The sequence below is a fragment of the Phodopus roborovskii genome, unplaced genomic scaffold, assembly GCF_943737965.1.
Source record: "Phodopus roborovskii unplaced genomic scaffold, PHOROB, whole genome shotgun sequence".
In the NCBI taxonomy this organism is placed as follows: domain Eukaryota; kingdom Metazoa; phylum Chordata; class Mammalia; order Rodentia; family Cricetidae; genus Phodopus; species Phodopus roborovskii.
The window spans coordinates 1,738,731-1,764,835 of NW_026125669.1; positions in this window are offsets into that span (position 1 = coordinate 1,738,731).

A 26,105-nucleotide genomic window follows, 5' to 3' on the forward strand; every position below is an offset into this window, starting at 1 on the left:
CTGAGAAAAATGATGCTACCAAGAAAGTGTTGGTTGTCTTTGTTCTTTTGTTTATAAATTCCTTTCTTAAGCTTTTGTTAAGTTTCTTATTAGCCACATTGAAGGCGCCATTATGTTAGGTGTTGTTTTCCTATTGACTAGCAGGGCTTTATTCATTAACCAATAAAAGAAACATCTCCCATCACAAGTTGATATCACTCACTTGCTATTTGAAGTAGTATTTAAATGGACTGATTAAAAGCTCTAGGTACTGCCCAGCAAGCACACTGCTAGCCTTGTAAGGCGAAAGAGCTTACACCCTTCCCGACTCAGAAACCCCATAAGCGTATGCCTATGATCCCATCTGATTAAAAATAAGTATAAAGGAATGAAGTAAAATGCAGAATACAGATGATTTCAGGGATGGATGGAAAATGTTCTTCAAATTAGACCTGAAAAAAAGAGAAGCTATAGGGAGAAAGCCAGAAGAAAGGGATGCTAGACACAGAAGAGCAGCTAGAGAAAGGGAGCTAATCACAAGGTTCAAAGACTCCTGAAGAAGGCCTTTTTGGATTGACCACAATGACCTTACAGGGTATCTTGAAATACAGGAGCTACAAGTATGGCCAAGAGTAGGCTATTACAGTACCTTTTGTGAGTGGCTTAGTGATTTTGACACAGGAAGCTGTCCATTGCTAAAGATGACATCCATCGAACCAAGAGACAGAAAATGTTCCCTCTGGCTTTGCCCCCAGATATAGCTGTGTGCTCATCAGTAGAGTTATAAAATGGTATGCCATGGCATTGGGGGAGGAAAGTTTATTTATAACTCTCATCTTTCAAAAGTTTGTCAAAGCATCATTACTGTTCAATAATAAAAATTTGCCCTCTGTTGTAAGTTGAAAAATATTAAGTAAAGCCCTACTTTGTATCTTGCACTGAGAATTCCCTTCCCATACTAAGTATAAACAGAAGGAAAATATTTTCAGAAAGCATTGACAAGTTGCTCAATAATTTACCAGATTTAAATTATTTAGAATTGTTCTCAGTACATATGTAATCTAATATGTAATCTATGTAGCATATACTACTTCATTGGGCTTATAATGTTTGAACATACCACTTTTTCACATGCACTGGAAGGTTGAAAATGTGGTTATAAAATGACTCCTTTGTAAAATAAGTGAGAAACTGGCCTTCTTTGTTCAAGGTCAAATGTCACTTTCCATTAGATATAGATATTTAAGAGGGTGTCCTGATGCATGCAAGCCATAAGCTTGTAAGCCCATGTGCATACATTCAAAGAGCCTTAGAACTCAAATAAAAGAGTGTATCTAAATTTTTCACAGCTGTCAATTTTTCATGTGAAATTTTGTTCTTTATCCATTTTTTGTTTATTTAACCCTAGTCAAGCACATATTTACCTCTCTCGAGCCTACTACTTACTTTGTAACTGCTGTTATATTTCCATGAAAATGACATATTTGTTCTTTAGCAAATCATTCCTGGATTATCGTCTGCCCAGAATTACAATAATCCTATATTTGTTACAACCTAATCACTTCCACAGCAGCCAACTGTGAAGTTAGAAACAGAGGATTAAAATTTCAAGTAGAAATACAAAATGAATCCCTAACAAACCAAGATATATTTTTCCAACATAAATATTCCAAAGAACAAAAAAAAAAAAAAAAAAAAAACACATTTTGACAGAAGAACAGAAGAACTCTGATGAATACAGAAAAATGCAGCAGAACTGTTTCTCCAAGTTTTCCTTGGTGTGTCAGCAGGTTCTTTAGAACTAACAGTGCTGACCCAAACGTTTTGATAGTAATAGAAGTGTTAACAGTGACAAGAACACAAAGATATTAAACATTGTCAACTGTAACATTTCATTTTCACCACCCTGATGCTGTTACAAAAAAAAAAAAAAGAAACAAGGCAGAAGAGACTCAATACACAGTCAGTGGAAATGAGGCTGTTAGGCAGTATATCCAAAGGAGCATAGGCATCAGCCAGAAGGAAAGACAAAAGAAAGGAAAGGAGAGAAGATAAAAAGAAAGGAAAATAAAGAGAGGGGGGTAGTAAGTTAACCATGATTATGTCTTTTTAGTGACAGTAAAATTAGGGAAGATATGACTTGAAGATATGTATATAATAAATGAAACATAGATGTTATAGTCACAATAATTATCTCATCCATAACAAGAAATATATGCTCTTTTGATTATCATGACATAGCCATACAAATTACTACTGTAACAATGATAACATGGTAAATATGTAGTAGCATAGCACATAGAAATAGAATATTGTGATCAAACCATATGCATATAGATATAATCTTTACTACATAATTAATTTTACTGTTCAATTTGATGCCTTTATTTATATTGAAACAAAACTGCACATAATGTAAAAAAAATCAAATTATACACTGATTATTCAGACATAAATATATGCACTATTTTCTTAATGTCATAAATTTTAAATATTTAATTACTTAGGAGTATGAATGAATTTATAATCCTATACTGCCTAAAGTAATCTCATACCTGGACATATAATCTTGCATTTCTTGCCATATATATATATATATATATTTTTTTTTGTGTGTGTGTGTGTGTGTGTGTGTGTGTGTGTTTAATGTTTATTTTTTAATTACATTGGAGTCTCCCCCAGAAAACATTTATTAATTCATTCTATGGAGGAAAAATGCTCATTTACAACCACAATTATTAAAGATATATTATTTATTGCTTGAAATATGATGTTCTCAGAGAAATTGTATCCTACACCTGAAGTATGTGATTTTGAAGATGTTATCTACATCAAAAGAGTTATAATTTTAAAAGAGTATAGATTTAAATGTATATAATATTTAATTCTAGTTTATGGTACTGAATATATGTGCATCTTTAAATGTGCATCTTTATTAAATTTCTAACTCTATCCTTTCAAATAATGAAAACATTGACTCTATTTAAGATATCTGTATAAGCAGCATAACTGCCTTTGACAGAAAAATGGTAAATATTCTTCACATAACCATAATATGATCTAAAAATTAATGTGAGAAGATTAGTTAAAGATTTTGCTTTTCTTCAAGATATATATTTAAATTATGTATTATTTTCTGAGGCATGTGCATACCTAATATAATTACTGTTTCATTGTTTATAATTACTGAAGCCACCTAAATCAGAAAATATGAAAAGTGGAATAATAAACTAGACACAACTTTCCATCCAAAATCAAAGGCCTCTGGGCAATCATATTACAAAATCTGGAAAGGTTTTGCTCTTGGTAATAAATCAAAACAAGCAAATAAACAAACCTATATCCTTCACTTTTGAAAGATGAAAAAAGACCCTCTTTTCAGAAAATGACTCATATCTTTTTGAGGACACAGGCTTCATGCAACTCTTGCTATGTATGTTCATATGTAATGTTCATACTTTATAACATTGGAGGGATACAGAGACTTTTGCAGAGCGACTCATTTCTAAGTACAAATGTTGATTGGTTTCCCTGTGTATCCTTGTGTATCCCTAGTCTATAAGTTCTGAACCTTAGTTAAAGAATTTTCTCAGAGTCAGGCCTCTTATTTGGCATTATGAAGACAAGAACCACCTATGGTTAGCATGGCCACACCTTATCTCATTTCTCAGCTGAGCCTATCAATTCATAGCCGGGATACCATTTGAGCATTGTCTTCTTCAGCTGATGCCATGTGGAGTTTGAATTTGGTCCCACATGAGCCTAAGTCTACTCGGTTTCAGTGTAATCCACAGGTCTCAACCACAAATACTATAGTATTGCAGTAAATAAGGATCAGGATAAACAAATAGGCTGAATAGATGTTTATTCAGGGAGAAATAACTTACAACCTAACAGATGAACACCAGGAAATTCAACCCGATCCTCTCCTGTCCGAGTCACGCCAGAAAGAAAGCACCTTCCTGGCCCCCTCCCACCTCCTTCCACAGGTCACTTCCGCCAATGGCTCCACCCCCCAATGGGCGTGGTCAGTGCCACAGAAGGACTATCTCACTACAATTCCCCTTTTAGTCTAAAGAAAAGATTTAGGCTTAATACAAAACTATATACAAAACAGTGAATAACAAGTGTGCTCCAAGAAAAGGAAAATCGAGAACAAAATGACCTACATATCTAGTCCTAGGGTGAGGGCATAATGGAGTTTACAACAGAGTTGTCCAAAGCTGGAAAACGTAAGTCTAATACCTAATATATCTAACTAGGAAGAGAGAATAATAGTTGTGATAGTTTAATCTTCAACCTCATCAAGACCTGAGAAGGAAATTAACAATACTAGAGTAGACAGGAAATGCGGATGGACAACTTCCAAAAGGTGCAGCTAGGACAGAAACAGCAAGCCACCTGAAGAGTCACCCTAGGTCTCACAGCAACGTTGGTACACCCAGATTTGGCTAAGGCCAAGAGAACTTGACAGACCACAACAACAGCAGGGAAATAGAATGGCTGTCTTACCCTGACTTGGCAAGGTCAAGCAGTCTTCTATATTTGTCTCCTGCAAGCACAAAGGACTGCATGTCCAAATCAGTGGTCAAGGTGGGGGCAATTCTATGCCCAACAGGCCATTAGCTGAGGCGAGATTGAACTCCAGCAGGAGCAACAACAGTGTCCAACATATTTTCGGGAAAGTGCACAGTGCTGTCAGGAGCAACAGTGTCTCATGTCAATGAAGTACTAATATTAAAACATTTAAATGCCATGTTCTGCATGTCTATGAAGTGACTGAAGATTAAGCATCTATATCTGACTAATCTCATAGGTACAGGAAATGTGAGTGAAGATAATCTGTAATACTCGGGAACATAGCTAAAAAGACTGATTAAAACTTTCCTGAGTAAAGCAGGAACAAATACTTAAACAATATAACTATATACATATACATACATGTAAATCCCTAAAATAGAGGTAGAGTATAAGTGTCAAGACAAGAGGTAGAACTATAAAGGGGAGCAAGATAAATATCCCAAATTGTATCAATATACAAAATGTCTTGAATACAAGAAAAGTATACATACATAGAATATGGTAAAAAGATAATGTGCATAAAACATTGTAAGTGGAAATATTTAACACAATATAACAAAATATAAACTTAATTTTACATAGCTTACCACATAAGAATACACAACAATGTAAGCTGTAAAATACTATCTCATTCTTACTCAAATTCTCAAGAAAATAGGCTAATCTACCTATATCCCATCTAAACCATACCTTAACCAACCATTCCCTATTCCTGTCTAAAAGATAAACCTGAGTGTAAGCATCACCCAATCCCAAATAACTAAAACCAACCCAAAGACGATGACTATTATCCCAAAATTCCAAGGGTAGGGAAAGGGGGCGCAGTCATATTAAGATTACTTCCTGCTGAAATGGGACAATGATTGCTCTAATGGATCCTGTAGGAAGAAAATTTTTAGCAACCAAATTTCTCAACAGAACTGGCTGTGACATATGTAGTTAGTCACTGTGTGGCAGAAAATTCTTGACTGTAGTTCTATTTGAAACTCTGGCCAGGGTGTAATAAAAAGGTGCACCATTACAGCTAGCTAGTCATGAGTTGTCTCGAGCAAAACAGTCTCAAACCGGTTTTAGGGTGATGTTTGTAGTTCCGATGCATCAGGTTGAGTCAAGTGGAAACAATGATGTGGGGCCTCTTCTTCTTTCCGGAGAGTTCAAAGACTGCTGTTAGGAATCATTATTATTCCTTGTGGAAAAGTTACACATCAATATTAAAGTAAAATTTTCACGTTTTAAGGTATGCATTAGGGAAAGACAACAATAAGCATTAAAAGTATGTGAGAAAATTAGGATTTCAGAGAGAAAATTGCATATAAGATATGAGTCCCCAGATTTTGTTTTCTTCTGCCTTACACCAATTGGCTTCTTGATTTAAGGCAGAAACCATGAATTTAATCTTAACAACATGCTTGAATTTAGAGAAGGAAAGCCAAATCCAACTACAAAGCCAGCATTGGTTTACAAAATTTGGGACTTCAGGAATACTAGATAGTAGAGAGAAATAGATTTCTATATAGAAATAGTTTACTACAATTAAATATATTTTTTTTCTTTACCATATATCAGATTCTGCTTCCTTAAGTGATTATTTCTGAAGAGGTGTCTTCTCTTCTGTAGGCACCTACATGTTCAGTGTGTTTTGTCTGTTTGATGATAGGTTTTCTCTGTTTTTCCTGTAAAAACAAGAACAGAACACTTCCCCTACCTTTGAGAGGCCTCCGCACACCTCATAGGATCTAGTTTGTTGGATGACTTGTCATTTCTCTTCATTGAGATGTTTCTCTTGTTCAACTCGGATCATGATTAACTTAGATGGTATCCATAGATTTTCTTCTACTGTAGATACAAATGCAAAACCCCTACCCCAACGTAACACATATCCTGCTTTCCATTCTGAGGTCAGTACATCCTTGAAATACATTGGCTGATTTAGTTCAGAAGTTTTTTCTATTGTCCAGTGTCTTTCTGCAGCTGTTTTTCCTTTTTCATCAGCATTAAGAAAGCTAATGTTAATAAAGCATTATGTAATCTGTGTTTGGGTGTTTTGGTTCCTCCTGCCTGTTTATGGAGCATTTCTTTTTAAAGTACGATTGGATCTCTCAACCACTGCTTGTCCTGTAGGATTGTGTGGTATACCAGTTATGTGCTTTATCTTGTAATACTCAAAAAACTCTTTCAATTTGCTGGAGACATATGCTGGAGCATTGTCAGATTTATTTGTGCAGGTATGCCCATAATGGCCATTACCTCTAAAAGGTGCGTTATAACAGAATCAGCCTTTTCAGAGCTCAGAGCAGTAGCCCATTGAAACCCTGAAAATGTATCTATAGTGTGATGTACATATTTTAATTTTCCAAATTCTGCAAAATGAAACACATCCATTTGTCATTTTTCATTCCTATTTATACCTTTAGGGTTATTGCCTGGTGGTAAAGGAGTTTGGTTATAGAATGAACAAGTAGGACATTTCCTTACTATTTCCTTGGCTTGTTCCCAAGTGATAGAAAATTCCTTTTTTAAACCTTTGCTGTTCACGTGGTGTTTCTTATGAAACTCTGAGGCTTCTAGCACACTTCCTATCAATAAACGATCAATTTCATCATTGCCTTGTGCTAGAGGACCTGGCAGACCCATATGGGATCTGATGTGTGTTATATATATATAGGATGAGGCCTCTTTCTGATAGTATCTTGTAACTGTATAAACAATGAAGTTAATTCTGTATTGTCAGGAATAAATTCTGTAGTCTCAATGTGTAAAACGACTCTCTCTGCGTATTGAGAGTCAGTAACTATATTGAGGGGTTCTTTAAAATCATAAGTACCATGAGAATGGCATACAATTCTGCCTTTTGTACAAAATTGTAAGGGCTTTGAACCACTTTGCTAATTTTTCCTGATTTATATCCTGCCTTACCTGATTTATATGCATCAGTGTAGAATGTATGAACTCCAGAAATAGGTGTTTTTCTTACAATGCCTGGAAGAATCAAAATCGTTTTCTTTATGAATTTGATTCTCTCAGTTTTGGGATAGTTGTTGCTAATTGTTCCCAAAAAGTTACTGCAAGCTCTCTGCCAATATCCGTTATCGCTCCATAAGGAAGAAATTTCCTCATTAGTTAAAGGTACTATAATTTCTGCTGGGTCCCTTCCTATTAGCTGACAAAGTCTTAATTTACCTTTTATAATCAAGTCAGAGATCTTTTCTATATATGTTTTCAGTTTTTTATTCTGTTTATGTGGTAGGAATATCCATTCTAATATGATATCTTCTCTCTGCATCAAAATCCCTGAAGGATATTCTCTAGATGGTAATATAACCAGAATACAGTCTAGGTTTGGATCCACATGGTCCACATGTGCTTCTAGTATCCTCTTTTCTACCCATTCTAATTCCTTCTCAGCTTCAGCTGATAGTATTCGTGGACTATTCAAGTCCTTATCTCCTTTTAGGGCCATTTTCAAGTTTTTCAAATCATGCCCTTCTACTCCAATTATGGTTTGCAGTTGAGAAATCTCTCCTAGTAATTTTTGAAGATCATTAAGAGTCTGGTAGCGATCTCTTCTGATCTGTACTTTTTGTGGTCTAATTTTCTGTAGACCTATTTTATATCCTAAGTAGTTGATAGACTCTCCTTTTTGTATTTTTTCAGGTGCAATTTGTAATCCCCAGCGTGGTAAAACTTCCTTTACTTTCTCAAACATTTTTTCTAATATTTCTCCTTTAGAGTCAGCTAACAATATATCATCCATGTAATGATAGATTATGGATTGTGGAAACTGTTTACGAATTATTTCTAACGGTTTTTGTACGAAATATTGGCACAGGGTGGGGCTATTTAGCATTCCCTGTGGCAAAACCTTCCATTGATATCTCTTCACCGGTTGAGAATTATTATAATTAGGTACCGTGAAGGCAAATTTCTCTTTGTCTTGTTCTTGTAAAGGTATAGTGAAGAAGCAATCCTTTAAATCAATAACTATAATAGGCCATTCTTTGGGTATCAAAGAAGGCAAGGGCATTCCAGGCTGTAGAGAGCCCATTGGCTGGATAACTTGATTGATGACTCTCAGGTCTGTAAGCATTATCCATTTACCAGATTTCTTTTTGATCACAAATATAGGAGAATTCCAAGGGCTGGTTGATTCCTCAATATGTCCAGCATTTAGCTGTTCCTGAACCAGGCTTTCTAAAGCTTCTAACTTCTCAGAGGTCATAGGCCATTGTCCTACCCAGACAGGTTCCTCTGTTAGCCATTTTAAAGGTAGAGCTTTTGGTTCCTCTGTGTGTTCAGTATTTGTATTTTGTTTTTGTACTGCTTGGATATTTGGTCTCTGTCTTGTATAGTACTTAACAGTATTCTTTCCAAAATCATGAGATCGTCTATGGTTCCTATCTAATACAGGAGGAATGTTAATCTGTGTATTCCATTGCTATAATAGATCACGACCCCATAAATTTATCACTACATCAGCCACATATGGTCTCAATCTCCTCTCTGTCCTTCTGGTCCTATACATTCAATCCATCTCGTGCTTTGTTTTAACCTGAGACAGGGTTCCAATCCCTAAGAATTGAACATTGACCTCATGCAGGGGCCATCTTTGAGGCCAAGATTTATTAGATATGATAGTTACATCAGCTCCTGTGCCCAGGAGACCTTCAAACAGTCTATTATTCATCTTAACTATCAATCTAGGCCTATGACTATTTATAGCAGTTTGCCAAATATATACGTTTTTCATTTCCTTCTGTCATGTTTGAGTCAACTTCCGTCACTAGTTTGTCATCCAGAGCAGTATGAGTTTTTATAATAGGCACAGAATTTTCTAATTGTCCTGTGGGAGATTGTCTTCCACTGTGACTGGGAATGTTCGAACCACCTGTGACGTGGGGGCCTTTGAGAGGCCCCCCAAGGAGTTTCCCGATGGTAAAGGGTTTCCTTGCTTGTCTCTGGTCGATCTACACTCATTTGTCCAGTGTCTGCCTTTGCCACACCTTCTACATAACCCAGGAGGTTGAGACCTTCTGTTTGATTCATTCCTGGGGTGTTATTTCTAGGGAAGCTTTGACTACAATTTCTTTTTAGATGTCCTATCTTACCACAGTTATAACATCTGACATGTTGATATCTCTTCAAACCTTTGGGGATGGCTTCTCCTACCCAAGCTTCTTAGTTACCATAGTAAGGAACTCTGTTATCTTGATATCTTCTCTGACCTTTAGATATGGCTTCTCTTATCCATGCTTCAGTCTTATTGTCATTATACTCAATGTTGCCTGTATATAGGACCCATTCATCCAAGGGTGCTGATTGCATTTTTAAAGGCCAAAGCACCTGTTTGCATTGAGGATTCACATTCGCATAAGCTAAAGATTCTATGAGTATTCGCCTAGCATCTATGTCTGCTATCTCTAATTGTACTGCCCTAGATAATCTTTCTAGAAAGATACTAAAACATTCTCTAGGTCCTTGCTTGATCTTGGTATAGGGTTCTATCCTCTCTCCTAATTCATGAACCTTATCCCAAGCATTCAAAGCTGCTGTACTGCATAGAGACAAGATGTGTTCATCATAGGCAGCTTGGGTTTCTGGGTCAGCATAGAGACCCTCACCAAGAATTTTATCTTGGGGAGCTTTATAACCTTTCTTTAATCCCTGAAGTTCAAGAGCTTTTGCTTCCTCTCTCCATAAAGCCCTCCATTCTAATTGTGAGGAGCTTTCAAGGACAGCTGATATTAATTGATCCCAATCCTTAGGGGTCACCTTGTTATTCCATGCCCATGATTCCACTAATTGCTTCACATAAGGTGAGTGCATGCCATAAGAGACTACTGCTTCCTTTATACCTTTTAAATCTTTCATACGTATTGGTTCACACTGATATGCAACGACACCTTTTGGATGTTTCTTCATTACTGGCTTTTCATGAATAGATACAGGGAAAGCTCCCCTGACTCTAAATGGTGTGGAAAATTTTAAATCTTTTTCATGCCCTATTACCTGTAGTTCTTCTGATGTATCAGACTGAAGGTCTTCTAAAGCCTGAAATCTATTCACCATTGTTTCTTTGAGTGTCTGAACTTCTTGAATCCAATAACTTTCTAGAGACTTCATTGCATCAGTCAGTTTCTTACTTTCTCCAACTACAAAAGATTCCATGTTTTTAATCTTATCATCCTTAGATATTATCTGAATGGCATGTAAACTGCCTTCCAGAAACAATGTTCTATCTGCTAGCTTGCCATTATCCTCAGACATGGAAGAGATTCTGTCATCTAGTCTTTCTATCTGATGTTCCATTTTTTTAAACTTATTAGTAGCTTCCTCTGACCAGGAGTGGGCTGTTTCTGCTAGTTTGTTAATGCATTGCATTGTTTCTGTTCTGGTTATTGAGGTATCTGACATGAAACAAATTATACCTTTCAGCTCGCCAATGCCATCTTCAATATTCTGAACCTTTCTTTCTATATTTTCTATGCTTTGAATTCTATCATTTTCAATGTTTCGAATCCTTGCCTCTATGCTTTTAATTCTATCATTTTCAATGTTTCGAATCTTTGTTACTAAGTCTCCTATGGTTTGTACAAGTTCCTTATTGTTTGCTGTAATCTCAAACCATTTCTTTAAGAATATCATGTTAATGATGAAACCCATTGCTATTACAAAATAAAAGTATATATTGGTCCAGTCATAAGTTTCTTCTGCTAAAATCCCTTCTACATATGAAGTAAAATAATTCCTAAAGTTCTGCATAGTAAAATTATCTGCCATAGTTATGGAACAATTTATCTCAGATTTTATATCAGCTTAAATTGCAAAGGATGTTACAATTACCTTAGGTGTAATTCTGCTGTCCTGGAAAATTGATGCTTTTAGTTGTATACCTCAGCTTGTGGTAGCTACACCTGGAGGTGTGTCACCAAATAGTCCCTAGCCGCCGAGGCTCGTCTGATCCCGGTTCCTGTAAAATAGTTCTTAACAAACTATGACAAGCAGAATTTTGTGAAAAGGGGACTTTTGGAGTTACTTGTAACACAAGACAAAACGCGTGCAAGCCGGGCGGGTGCTGCGGAGAGGCTCTGTGCAAATGCAAAGTCCTGTGTGGAAATGGGCAAAAAATGTTATGTGGTAAGTGCCTTCTCAGGTCTGCTTTAGCGGCAAAGATCTCCTTTGCAGTAAGGAAGAGGCAAATGTCCCAAAGCTGTGGTGAGTCCACCTGGTTAAACCCTGCCCGTTGGGGAAGGTGGGGGGGGTGGCTTCTGCCGCCTGTGGGCAAAACCCAGGTAAATCCCGCTTCTGACACCAGATATTGCGGTAAGTAAGGATCAGGATAAACAAATAGGCCGAATAGATGTTTATTCAGGGAGAAATAACTTACAACCTAGACAGATGAACACCAGGAAATTCAACCTGATCCTCTCCTGTCCGAGTCACGCCAGAAAGAGAGCGCCTTCCTGGCCCCCTCTGATCTCCTTCCACAGGTCACTTCTGCCCATGGATCCACCCCCCAATGGGTGTGGTCAGCGCCACAGAAGGACTATCTCACTACACTATAGCATTGTTCACTTCTCAATCCTTAAACTACCCATAAATCCAAGCCCACTATCATATTTGTTTTGCTACTTGAAGCTCCCTGAACTAATCCTCAAGGCCTGACCCTGTCAGGACTTATTAGAGGTCACAAACCAGATGTTCCTCATCAAGTGTCTAAAATGTGATAGTGACTTAAGCCTCAAAACACTTCTTGTCTTGTTCCTTCTGACTCCATAACCTCATGTGCAGTCTTTGATTTTCATACAAGCCTTTAACTTTAAAAAGAAAAATAACCCTGATACTGTATAATTCTAAAATGGAATGTTAAAGATGGATTCCTCTGAAAAAAAAATGGATAGAACAAAAAAAAAATTGTTCCTCAAAAAGGAATACTTGGGAAACTGAGACAAAGGTTTGCTTTCAGTTAGAGATCAATCTGGGCTACAAAGTTAAGTGCCAGGTCATTCTGGGCATAGTGTGAGATCTTGAATAGAGAATGAAATAATGAATGGAATAGAATGACAAATAAAAAAGAATGGCAAGCAGAGTGTGTTAAAAAACAATTAGGACCCTCAGAAAATGTCCATCTACATATCATGAGGGCAGCTTACCACCTTCTCTCTCACCCTGCCCCTTCATTCCAACCACTCTGTGGCTGGAGATAATTTTATACAATGTTTAGGCATCATTATTAACAGCAGATTATAATGTTTTCTAAGCATCAACTACATCTTTTATCTCCCAAAATGAATAAACAAGTCATAGCCAAGCAATGATGCTGTAACTTTGTGGAAACAGGGTGAGGAATAGTACAAAAACGTTAAAAAGCTGAGACATTTCAGAGTGTTCTGCCCAGAAAACACCGTGTTTACAAAGAAAAGAATCTTTTTTCTCTCCCATGTCTACATATATTGTATATTTTAAAACACACTGTAAACCTTTAGAGGTTTTTCTTAATATGAATCTCTCTTTACAGTAAATCTTTATCTTTTTTTGCCTCTAGTCTTTTATCTGGTAAACAACAACATTGTTAAAATGAAAGTCATAGTTATTTCTGCCACGGTTTACCAAAGATGGCGGCAGGTACTTTTTCCACCAGCACTGAGAACTATGGTCACTGCCTTGGTCTGCGCTGCCATCCAGCAAGCATGCTGCCGGCTTGGAGATGTGGTCACTGCCATTGCCAGCTCTCCTACACACCAATGTATTGTTACCAGATTTTTTTTAAAGCCATGAAGCTTTTTGCCATTTATGCTGAGTCAGGATCTTTTTAAAGGAGCAACGCAATCTGTTTGATTTTGGCAAGTCAGAGTCCAACTGAGAAAAATGCTGCTACCAAGAAACCTTGCTTGTCTCTGTTCTTTTGTTTCTAAAACCCTTTTTTAAGCTTTTCTTAACTTTTCAGTGGAATTTATTATTAGCGACGTGGGTGCCATATGTAAGGACTAGGGTTTTTCAGCCAGCCTTTGGTCTTGTCCCGCCACCACACCTGCCCCAATTAATACACTGAGACTCTGTATTAGATATAATGTTGTTGGCCCATTACTTGTTTCTTATTGGCTACCTCTGTCTTAATTATTAACCCATTTCTCTTTATTTCCATGTGGTCTTACCAGCTAGAGGCTGCTGGTGGTTCTGCTTTCTCCAGACTCTCCATGTTGACTCCTCCTTACCCCTTCCTCTTTCCTCCTTGTCTCCTAGTCCCTCCTATCATCCTTTCCTATTGGCCAACAGTGCTTTATTCATTAACCAGTATAAGAAACATTTAGAAAATGGCATCTCTTATCAACGGTGTTCCAGAGATACAAGAGTGTTCATGTAGTTGGCGGATGGGGTTTATTTGCACATCTTACATGTCCGAGCATGGATAATTCCACAATAAATGTCTGCTGGCTGAAGAGCTAGAGAGAACAGACAGTCGAGGAAAGGACTAAATGGACAAATGTTGCAAACACAAACCAGAACTTAAAGTCAAGATTCTGAAAGGGGATTTGCTGGTGCAATTCCACATTCAAAAACTGAAGAAAAAAAGGACACAGAGAATAAAATAAGTGAAATTGGACTAGGTTTCTGGAGAGTGATTCCTGGGTACACGAGGATGTGTTCCCTTGCAATGGGTTTTTGGTGAGTTAGATTTTCCTTCACTTTCTTTTCTATTGCTAGAGTTTCATATGAATATTGTATTTATGCCACTGTTGTTCCTGTCTCCCCTTTCCAGTTTCTTTTTACCCACCCCAATACATTCCTTCAGACCTTTTTTTAAATTCCACCTGGAGACACTGGCATATTAGAGGATGCCACCTACACCCAGGGTAGGCATTACCTACTTAATTCAAAAATTCATACAGCAACTGCCTCAGAATATGGCAACCAGAAATATACTTTGCTAATTCCCTAGGCATCATTCTGTCCAGGTATAATAATAACACAGATTCATTACCAAGCTTCTCGATTGCCTAAGATCCCTTATTCTCTTTGGAAACATTTAAATTTGGAAAGTGTAACATAATTAGTCAGCAAAGAAGTTTATTCAACTCTCTCTTATCTTTGCAACAAGAGAATCTATTACTGAGCAACATTCCTAGCATTCCCACTGTCATACTGTCAAATTTGATTTGTTGCTGGTGGCTGACTACCTGACTAGAACTGACTTTATTGGAAGATATTCGCAAAGTCCACTATTCTGTGGCCTTCATTTCCATCACATCTATGGTGTTCTTCTCATGGTGACTATTCAGAGAGGTCTTCATGGTCTGTCCTAGCAGGAAGACAGAGAAGAGGGTAACGCTCTAAGGAGAAAAACTCCCATAACCTTGCCCTTTGCTGAGCTGTCAGCAAAGACATTCTTATCACTCCACAAACATTCTTGTCAAGAGAAAAAAATAGGTTTAAAAGAAGAAACACTTGTGAAGGTCACAATCCTGGAGCATCCCACCATTAAAAGACTGGGGTTAATTGGCAGATTATACTGTCCTTTTCCTTTCCTTACTGCAATTACAGCGCATCTCTTGTTGAATAAAGGTGGATTACAGAGCTGCAAGCCTCTCTAAGGAAAAGTACTTACTGACATTTGGAGTCGAGGGAAGAGACAAAAATAAAAGTACTAGAAGACTCTGAACCCTCCATCTCATTCAGCTACAGTAAACATCAAACAAAACCCAGCTAGCAGCTAGGTTAATGGATCCTCACACTGCAGATCTACTCACTTGGCTTCTTATGATCAAATATAATGCATCCAGTTAATAAATAAGAAAATGACATGTGAAGTAGCAAGAAAAATCTAGCCTGAAAAGTCAAGGCAAGCATCAGAGCCAGAGTGGATTAGAATGAGATTGAAATTATACAGATTATATCAAATGTCTCTAATTGATTCAGTGGTTCTTTCATGCAGAAAATATGCAACCTGCAAGAACAGTTGACACAGGATGAAGACATCTGAAAAGTATTAGAATCCAATGGCAGAGTATGAAAAGTATTTTCACATAAAAAGAAGCATTTTGATGAGTTCATTAGATCATTCAAGATAAGAATAAGTGGACTTGAATATGAGTCTGTCTCACCCTCTCTCTCTCTCTCTCTAACTCTCTCTCTCTCACACACACATATATGGAATATATATACATATATACATATATACATATATACATATATACATATATACATATATACATATATACATATATACATATATACATATATACATATATACATATATACATATATACATATATACATATATACATATATACATATATACATATATACATATATACATATACATATATACATATATACATATATACATATATACATATATACATATATACATATATACATATATACATATATACATATATACATATATACATATATACATATATACATATATACATATATACATATATACATATATACATATATACATATATACATATATACATATATACATAATCTTCGACCATTAAATATGTGTAAAACATTTTTACTTTATTTTAGTTTGGGGACTTTCTATCTGTGTATCACATGCTGGTTCTGAACTTAGGAGCCTTTTGTTTTCTTGCTGAGCACTAGGATTGTAGCCATGACATTTAGCTCACACATTTGGAAAAATAAACACAAAAGTGAAATAAAAGAAGGGAAATGAATAGCAAAACAAAAGAAGAATTTAAAGTAATACCAGCAGAAAACTTTGCAAAAAGCCACATATCCACTAAATTCCAGAAATGTCTAAAGGGATAAACAAAACAAACTTGTTTCAAAGCATAGCTTATATAACTTTATAAATTAACAACAAAATAAAAACTTGAGAATATATGGAAGGAGGAATACTCTTCTTGTAAAAATTCTTAGAATTTGCTATAGAAAATATGCAAGAAGAAGAAAGTAGAAAAGATGATAATAAAATTAGATCTTTGAGAAAAATAAACCATCAATGTAAAACAAAGTACTGTGTAATAAAGTATAGGATAATCATAAAATGAATAAGTAGTAAAAAGAGTAAATGTCAAAAATGTCAAGGGAGTTAGAGTGTGGAATTGGGAATGTGCCCACTAACAGGTCTATGTAAGATATTAACAGGAGCAGCAAGATCCTTGACCATCAATACGGGCCTCTGCTAAAGAAAGAGGCCTCAGCTGGAGAGTTCCAGTTTCCAGTGAGATCCTACTATCCTGCAATACCTTCCCAAGTTGGAGCTCAACTTTGTCTTCTTCTGCCAGCCATTAGCTAGAGCCATTGGCTCGTGACATCTTCTACTGGATCTGCAGCCCTGACCCCATCCTTGAGTCCATGTCTGCTGAGAGACCTCCTAGAGAGCTTGGACCACACAGAGCTACAGATATTGAATCTCTGACCCACATAAGCCCACCGGTGAAGAGTCATAGAGAGAAGGGGAGACCTCACCAACACCTACTGGAAGAAGCTATTGGAAGAAGGCAATACAAGAAAACACCTAATAACAGAAAGACAAGCACGACACCACCAGAATCTAGTGAATCTACATCAACTAGAACAGAACACAACAACAAAGCACAGGAAGCAGAAGGAAATGACTTAAAAATTACCATCATAAAAATGATAGAGGCCCTCAAAGAAGATGTGAGAAAATCACATAAATAAATGGAGAAAAAAAAAAAACGACAAAAAAGTGGAAGAAATGAACAAACTCCTTAAGGAAAGTACAGAAAGCCAAGAAAAAACAATTAGGCAGGTGAAGGAAATGGTTCGAGATTGAAAACTGAAATAGAGAAAATAAAGGCAACAAAAACGGAAGGAATGCTGGAAATAGAAAAACTGGGCAAAAAAAAAAAAATCAGCAACTAGAGACACAAGCATAACCAACAGAATTCAAGAGATGGAAGAGAGAATCTCAGGCGCAGAAGATAAACTAGAAGAAATAGATTCATCGACCAAAGAAAATCATAAATCCAACAAATCCTTAACACAAAACATCCAGGAAATGTGGGACACCATGAAAAGGGCAATCCTAAGAATAATAGGCATAGAGGAAGGTGAGGAAGCCCACCTCAAAGTGCAGAAAACATATTCAACAAAATCATCGGGAAAACTTTCCAAATCTGAAGAAGGACATGCCCATGAAAGTACAAGAAGCATACTGAACAACAAATAGGCTGGACCAAAGGAAAAAAAAAACTTATATGTATATAATAATCCAAACACCTAGCATACAGAATAAAGAAAGAATATTAAGAGCAGCAAAGGAAAAAGGACAGGGAACATAAAAAGGCAGACCTATCAAAATTACACCTGACTTCTCCATGGAAACTCTCAAGGCCAGAAGGTCCTGGATAGATGTTCTAAAAGTATTAAGAGAACACAGATGCCAGCCTAGGCTATTTATCCAGCAAAACTCAAAATCACTATAGATGAAGAAAACAAGATATTTAATGACAAAACCAGATTTTCCAAATATGTATCTATAAATCCAGCACTACAGAAAGTATTGGAAGGAAAACTTGAAACCAAGGAAGGTAACTACACCCACAAAAATGTAGGCAACAGATAATCCAACTGCACCAGAAATCAAGGGTAAAGCAGAACTAATATATTCACAATACACTTCCAACAACAAATCTAAATCAAACAAGCATCAACAATCAATGGTCCTTACTCATCCTCAACATTAATGATTTTACTCACCTATAAAAAGACACAGGATAGCAGAATGGAGACGAAGACAGAATCCATCCTTCTGCTGCATACAAGAAACACATCAAAGCTTCAAAGATAGACATTACCTCAGGGTAAAGTGTTAGGAAAAGATTTTCCAATCAAATGGAAATAAGAAGCAAGCAGGTGTAGCTATCCTAATATCTAACAAATTAGACTTCAAACCAAAATTAGTCAAAAGAGATGAAGACGGTCATTTCATATTCATATCATGAGAAATCCATCAACACAAAGTCTCAGTTCTGAACATCTATGCCACTAATACAAAGTCACCCACATACATAAAAGAAACACTACTAAAATTCAAAGCTTATATAAAACCTCACACAATTACAGTGGTAGACTTCAATACACCACTCTCAACACTAGACAGGACCACAAATCAGAAACTCAACAAAGAAACAAAAGAACTAAGAGAAGTTAAATCTCAACAAGGGTTAACAGACATCTACAGAACATTACATCCAAAGACAAAGGAATATACCTTCTTCTCTGCTCCCCATGGAACCTTCTCTAAAATCGACCACATACTAGGTGGCATAACAAACCTCAACAGATACAAGAGAATAGGAATAGTCCCCTGAAACTTATGGGACCACAGTGCTTTAAAATTGGAATTCAACAACAACACAGATATCAAAAAACCTGCAAACTCATGGAGATTGAACAATGTGCAATTGCACAACTCCTGGAATAAATACAGAAAGAAATTAAGGACTTTCTATTATTTAACGAGAATGAGGACACAACATACCCAAACTTATGGGACACCTTGAAAGCAGTGCTATGAGGGAAGTTCATTACAGTAAGTGCCCATATGAAGAAAACCGAGGATAGTCACATAAGAGAATTAATTAACAGCGCAACTGAAAGCCTTAGAACAGAGAGAAGTGAACTCATCCCATAGGAGTAGACGCCAGGAAATAATCAACTTGAGGGCTGAAATCAACAAAATATAAACCAGGAAAACAATACAAAAAAATCAATGCAACAAAGAGTTGTTTTTTTTTTTTTTTTTTTTTTTTTTTTTGAGAAAATCAAAAAGATAGACAAACCTTTATCCAAATTAACGAAAAAGCAGAGAGAGAACATGCAAATTAACAAAATCAGAAAATAAAGGGGGAACATAACAATGGACACAAAGGAAATCCAGACAATTTTCAGTTCATACTTTGAAAAACTGTATTCCACCAAAATTGAAAATTCAAAGGAAAAGGACAAATTTCTGGATAACTATCACTTACCATAATTAAATAAAGACCAGACAAACAACTTAAATAGACCTATAACTCGCAATGAAATAGAAGCAGTCATCAAACGCCTTTCAAACAAAAAAAGTCCAGGGCCATGTGGATTTAATGCAGAATTCTACCAGATTGAAGGAAGAACTAATACCACTACTCCTCAAACTGTTCCTCAAGATAGAAACAGAAGGTTCATTGCCAAACTCTTTTTTATGAGGCCACAATAACCTTGGTACCCAAGCCTCACAAAGACACAACTAAGAAAGAAAACTACAGACCAATATCCCTAATGAACATTTATGCAAAAATACTCAATAAAATTCGGCAAACCAAATTCATCAGTGATATCATTCACTATGAGTAAGTATGCTTTATCCCTGGAATGGATGGATGTTTAACATACGAAAATCTATCGTTGTGATCCACTATATTTAAAAAAAAGAAAACAGAAAAATAAGAACCATATGATTATCTCCCTAGATGAGGAAAAAGCCTTCGACAAAATTCAACACCCTTTCATGATAAATGTATTGGAGAGGAAAGGGATAACAGGAACATACCTAAACATAATAAGAACAATACACAGCATACCAACTGCCAACATCAAACTGGAGGGAAACTTAAGCCAGTTCCTCTAAAATCAGGAACAAGACAAGTCTGCCCTCTCTATATATATCTTTTCAATATCATACTATGTAATGAGTACATGTTTTTCCTGCCTGCCACCTGGTCTTGTCCCGCTGCCTCACCTGCCCCAATTAAAGCACCGAGACTCTGTATTTGATATTAAGCTGTTGGACTGGTGGTAGTTTCTTATTGGCTAGCTCTGTCTTAATTATTAACCCATTTCTATGTATTTCTACGTGGTCTTACTGAGAGCAGAGGAATGGCGGTTCTGTTCTCTCCAGGCTCTTCGTCCTGACTCCTACTTACTACTTCCTATTTCCTCCTTGTCTCCTAGTCCCACCTATCTTCCTTTCCTATTGGCCAATAGCGCTTTATTCATTAACCAGTATGAGAAACATATATACAGAATGACATCCCTCATCATCTCCTCTTTTCTGTCTAAATAAAAAGAAGGGTTTTAACCTTAACATAGCAAAATATATAACACAACAATTATCAAATAAGAATCACAGTTAACAATATTTAGTTCATTAACATTTAGCAAGATTAAAAGAAACTATTCTATCATCTATCCTATATTTGTGAGTCTAAAGTCCTATATGTAACTTATCTTTAAGCTTAACAAAGGAAAACTATAACCATAACTATCTGTCTTCAACTCCTTCAAAGACCACAGAAGGATAGTATATAAACTCTACAAATTACAGAGACATCTTGCCTTTGTCAGTCACCTGAATTTCTTTTGTATTCTTCCATCTTCAGCCCATAGGCCATAGTGTGTCTAGCAGACTCTTCAGCTAAGCAGGAAACTTTAAACTGTCTTCTTGTATTGGCAGTTTATCAGTCACTTTCCTCTGTGTCCTGCAGACTGTCTGACAGATTCTTCCATGAACCAGGAATTCTATAGCAATGTCCATCTTAAATCAGCAATCACTTTTCTGTGGGTCCTACATGTCCAGTTTATACAGCACAAAGTCAAACAGTCCAGACAAGAGCAGTATCTTGTCCAAATGGCTAGTCTTGCCATATTGGAAGTAATCTTCATAACGAGTTTGTTTCTTCAATGGCCATCTTCCTTTCTGTTGCAGGTGGTGTTGCCAGGAGCAATTGTGCCTCATTGTCAAGAAAAACCCTAAACCATTTTAAATGCCATATTCTGTAGGTCTTTCAAAGGTTTGAAGAATGTCTATCTCAAATACATCTCTGCATATCTAGAAAACCTAACTCACCTAGCTATAAGTTTTGACTATTATAGGTAACTATGTAAAATCTGTACTAAATTATACATTACATTTTTTAAATGAGCTATATAAACACAATACCTAAACAAGAGGAGAAATATACATATCACAAAATCCACCTTAAATTGTATCAATAAAAGAAAATCCATTACAAAACAAAGTATGCATATCTATACCATAATTCCCTTTTTACCTTTAAAAAGATATTGGTTGTGATCATTAACAATTTATAACCAACACCATTTAAATGAAAACAAACATTTATAAATAATATTTGGGAATTTGGGCATTGTTCTTTCCAAACTACTTCCTGCTGGTAAAGGGCGCTGTCATGGGGATCCTAGGAAGATGGCTGTAGTCTGTAAGGCTGCCTTGTCCAGGCTGTTTTGAAGGTTGGATCACCAGGAACTCTGTTTCAGGGGGTCTGGCTTGATCAAACCACATTAGTCTGGAAGGAATCCACAGCTTTTCATTTTCTGTGGAAACAAAAATAGAAATCCTTGTCCCCAGTAACTTGTCCTTGAACTTAAATTTTTGAGTCAAAGCAATTTTAAAATATATAAATTGGATTGATCCAGTGGCATTTCCTTTATCAGTTGTTATTTTCTCAGCAGTCAAACAATGCAAAGACAATATAACACCATACAGTAACCAGATTCTCTCTGAGCTTTTCATCTTTATGTGGCTTTATTATTACTCTGTTTATTTTAATTTTATTTTTTCATTTTTTGAGACAAGGTTTCTCTGTGTAACTTTTATCGGTCCCGGAATTCACTCTGCACACCAGGTTTACTTTAAAATCACAGAGATCTGCTTGCCTCTGTCTCCCAAGTGCTGGGATTAAAGGCCTGTGCCACCACACCCAGTTCCTGTCTTTTTAAAACCATTTTTTTTTTTATTCTCTCCTAAGCCTACATATTTTGTAAAACAAACTGTAAACTTTTAGTGCTTTTTCTTAATTTGAATATGTCTTTACTGTAAATCTTTATCTTTTTATGGCCACAAGTCTTTTATCTGGTAAACAACAACATTGCTAAAATGAAAGTCTTTGTTGTTTCTGCCACGGTTTATAAAAGATGGCAGCAGCTAATTTACTGCCATCACTGAAAGCTGTGCTCACTGCCTTGGTCTGCATGCTGCCTGCTTGGAGATGTGGTCACTGCCATTGCCAGCTCTGATACACACTAATAAATTTTTAGCAGTGCTTTTTAAAATCCATGCTGTTTTTTGTCTCTTATGCTGGGTCAGGAACCTTCCCATAAAGGAGCCGTGCAAATATCTGGTTGTCTCTTGTAAATCAGAGTTCAACCAAGAAAAATGCTGCTACCAAGAAACCTTGATTATCTCTGTTCTTTTGTTTCAAAACCCCTTTTTAAGCTTTTGTTAAATTTTAAGTGGAAGTTCTTATTAGCCACGTGGGCGCCATTTGTAAGAAGTAAGGTTTTTCTGCCCTCTTCCCGGTCTTGTCCTGCTGCTGCGCCAGCCCCAAATAATGCCCTCTTTATTTGATACAATGATATTGGCCAGGTGCTAGTTTCTTATCGGCTAGCTCTCTCTTAGATATTAACTCATTTCTATGTATTTCCATGTGGTCTTACTGAGAGCTGAGGAATGGCAGTTCTGTTCTCTCCAGGCTCTCCATCCTGACTCCTACTTACTACTTCCTATTTCCTCCTTTTCTCCTAGTCCCTCCTATCTTCCTTTCCTATTGGCCAACAGTGCTTTATTCATTAACCAGTATGAGAAACATATATACAGAATGACATCTCCCATCAGTACTAGAAGTTCTAGCTAATGCCATGAGACAACAAAAGGAGATCAACGGGATCCAAATTGGAAAAGAAAAAGTCAAACTGTCTCTATTTGCAGATGATATGATAGTTTTCATAAGTGACCGAGTAAACTCTACTAGGGAACTCCTACAGCTGTTAAAGACCTTCAGCAAACTAGTAGGATACAAGATAAACTAAAAAAAAAAAAAAAAAAAACCAGTAGCCCTACTTTTTTCAGACGACAAAGAGACAGAGAAAGAAATCAGAGAAACATCACCCTTTACAACAGCCACAAGCAAAATAAAGTATCTTGGAGTAATGCTTACCACACAAGTAAAAGACCTATATAATAAGAACTTTGTGGCTCTAAAGAAAGAAATTATAGAAGATACCAGAAAAAGGAAAGATCTCCCATGCTCTTGGATAGGTAGGATAAACAGTAAAAATGGCAATCTTGCCAAAAGCAATCTAGAGATTCAATGCAATCCCTATTATAAACCCACCACAATTCTTCACTGACCTTGAAAGGATAATAATCAACTTCATATGGAAACACAAAAGACACAGGATAGACAAAACAAACTTATACAATAAAAGAACTTCAGGAGCATCACAATTCCTGACTTTAAGCTATACTACAGATCTATAGTTCTGAATACAGCCTGGTATTGGCATAAAAATAAACAGGTCAACCAATGGAATCGAATTGAAAATCCTGATATTAACCCACACACCTATGAACACCTGATTTTCGACAAAACAGCTAAAATTATACAAAGGGGCAAAGACAGCATCTTCAAAAATGGTGCTAGCACAGTTGGATGAGGGTGTATACAAGACTACAGATTTACCCTTGTCTGTCGCCATGCACAAAACTCAAGTCCAAATGGTTCAAAGACCTCAACATCAATCCAGCCACACTGAACCTCTTAGAAGAGAAAGTAGGCGGTACACTTGAACAAATTGGTATAGGAGACCACTTCCTGAACATAACTCCAGGGGCACAAACACTGAGAGAAACAATTAACAAATGGGACCTCTTCAAACTTAGAAGCTTCTGTAAGACAAAGGACATAGTGGACAAGACCAAACGACAGCCCAATGACTGGGAAAAGATTTTAACAAATCCTATATCTGATAAAGGGCTGATCTCCAAAATATATAAAGAACTCAAGAAACTAATCAACAAAACACCAAATAAACCCTATCAAAAATGGGGTACAGAACGGAAGAAAGCATTCTCAATAGATGAAATCAAAAAGGCTGAAAGACACTTAAGAAAATGCTCCACATCCTTAGCTATCAGGGAAATACAAATCAAAACCACTTTGAGGTACCATCTTACTCCTGCCAGAATGGCTAAAATTAGAAACAGCAATGATAACTCATGTTGGAGAGGATGTGGAGAAAGGGGAACACTCCTCCACTGCTGGTGGGGGTGCAAACTCATATAGTCATTTTGGAGATCAGAATGGCTGTTCCTCAGGAAAATGGGAATTAGTTTACCACAGATCCCAGCAATCCCACTCTTAGGCATGCACCCAAAGGATTCACATCCATGCAACAAAGACATCTGTTCAACTATGTTCATAGCAGCACTATTTGTAATAGCAAGAACCTGGAAGCAACCTAGATGCCCCTCAATTGAAGAATGGTTAATGAAGATATGGCATATCTACACAATGGAATACTAATCTGCAGAAAAAAGTAATGGTATCTTGAAATTCGCTGGCAAGTGGATGGCACTTGAAGAAACTATCCTGAATGAGGTAACCCATTCACAAAAAGAAAAACACAGTATGTATTCACTCATATATGGATTTTAGACCTATATCAAAGGATCACCAGCCCATAATTCACACCACCAAAGGAACTAGGATACAAGTTGTATTCTAAGAGATTCATATAAAGTCCCTCACAAAACTGGTAAGGGAAAATTCCCCCAAAGCTCAGGGTAGTGGGGAATGGAGAGAGAAGTAGGAGAAAACAAGGGGGAGGAAAGGAAAACACATGAGACCCAGAAGACTGAGCCTGGTTAGGAATAGAAGATAGGAAAGAGAGAGAGAGAGAGAGAGCAAGAGAGAGAGAGAGAACATAAAATAGGGAGCCAATATTGGTTTGAAGATAAAATTGAACACAAAGAAAGGTCTAGAGAACTACAAGACTGCTGCTGCCAACTAACAATTTGAGCTTCCATGGAAAGGCTACCATAAATGCCCTTCCCGGAGATTGAGATCAACAAGTAACTTATCCATGGATCCCTCAACTAAAACCTGTTGGAAACAGGAGCAAACACCCATACATAAACACTGAGTCAAAGTAGAACCCAGATTCAGATAGAGAGGACAAGACCAGGCAGCAGAAACACATAGAGACAGCTTACCTGAACAAGGAGGAGCTAATGGGCCACCAGACTGATAGCTGGGAAGCCAGCATGGGACTGACTCAGGCCCCCCTGAATATGGGTCTCATCCTGAAGGACTGAGCAGTCTAAGGGACCTCAGACAATGGAGCCAGGATGTATCCCTGGTGGACAAAAGGACTTTGCAAACACATCCCCTATGGAGGGATAGATGCCTTAATCTAGAGAAAGGAGAGAAGCCCTAGTCCCTACTTCACATGACCTTTCAGACTACATGACCCCAACTGAATGGCATTCCTCTACATATGGAATTGAGGTGGGGGGATGGGAGGGGAGGGTGTTTAGAGTGCAAGTGAAAGGGCAGAGAGGGTAAAAGTGAGGGAAGGAGGGAGGGATGGAAGAAGGGAGGGGGAAAGAAGGGAGGGAGGGAAAGAAGGACAGAGGGAGGAAAGGAAGCAGGGAGGGAGAGGCTACTGTGATCGTCATGTAAAATAATAAATTAAATTTTTTTTTAAAAATGCTTTAACTCCAAAATTTAAGTTCAAGGACAAGTTCTGTGGAAAAGGATTTC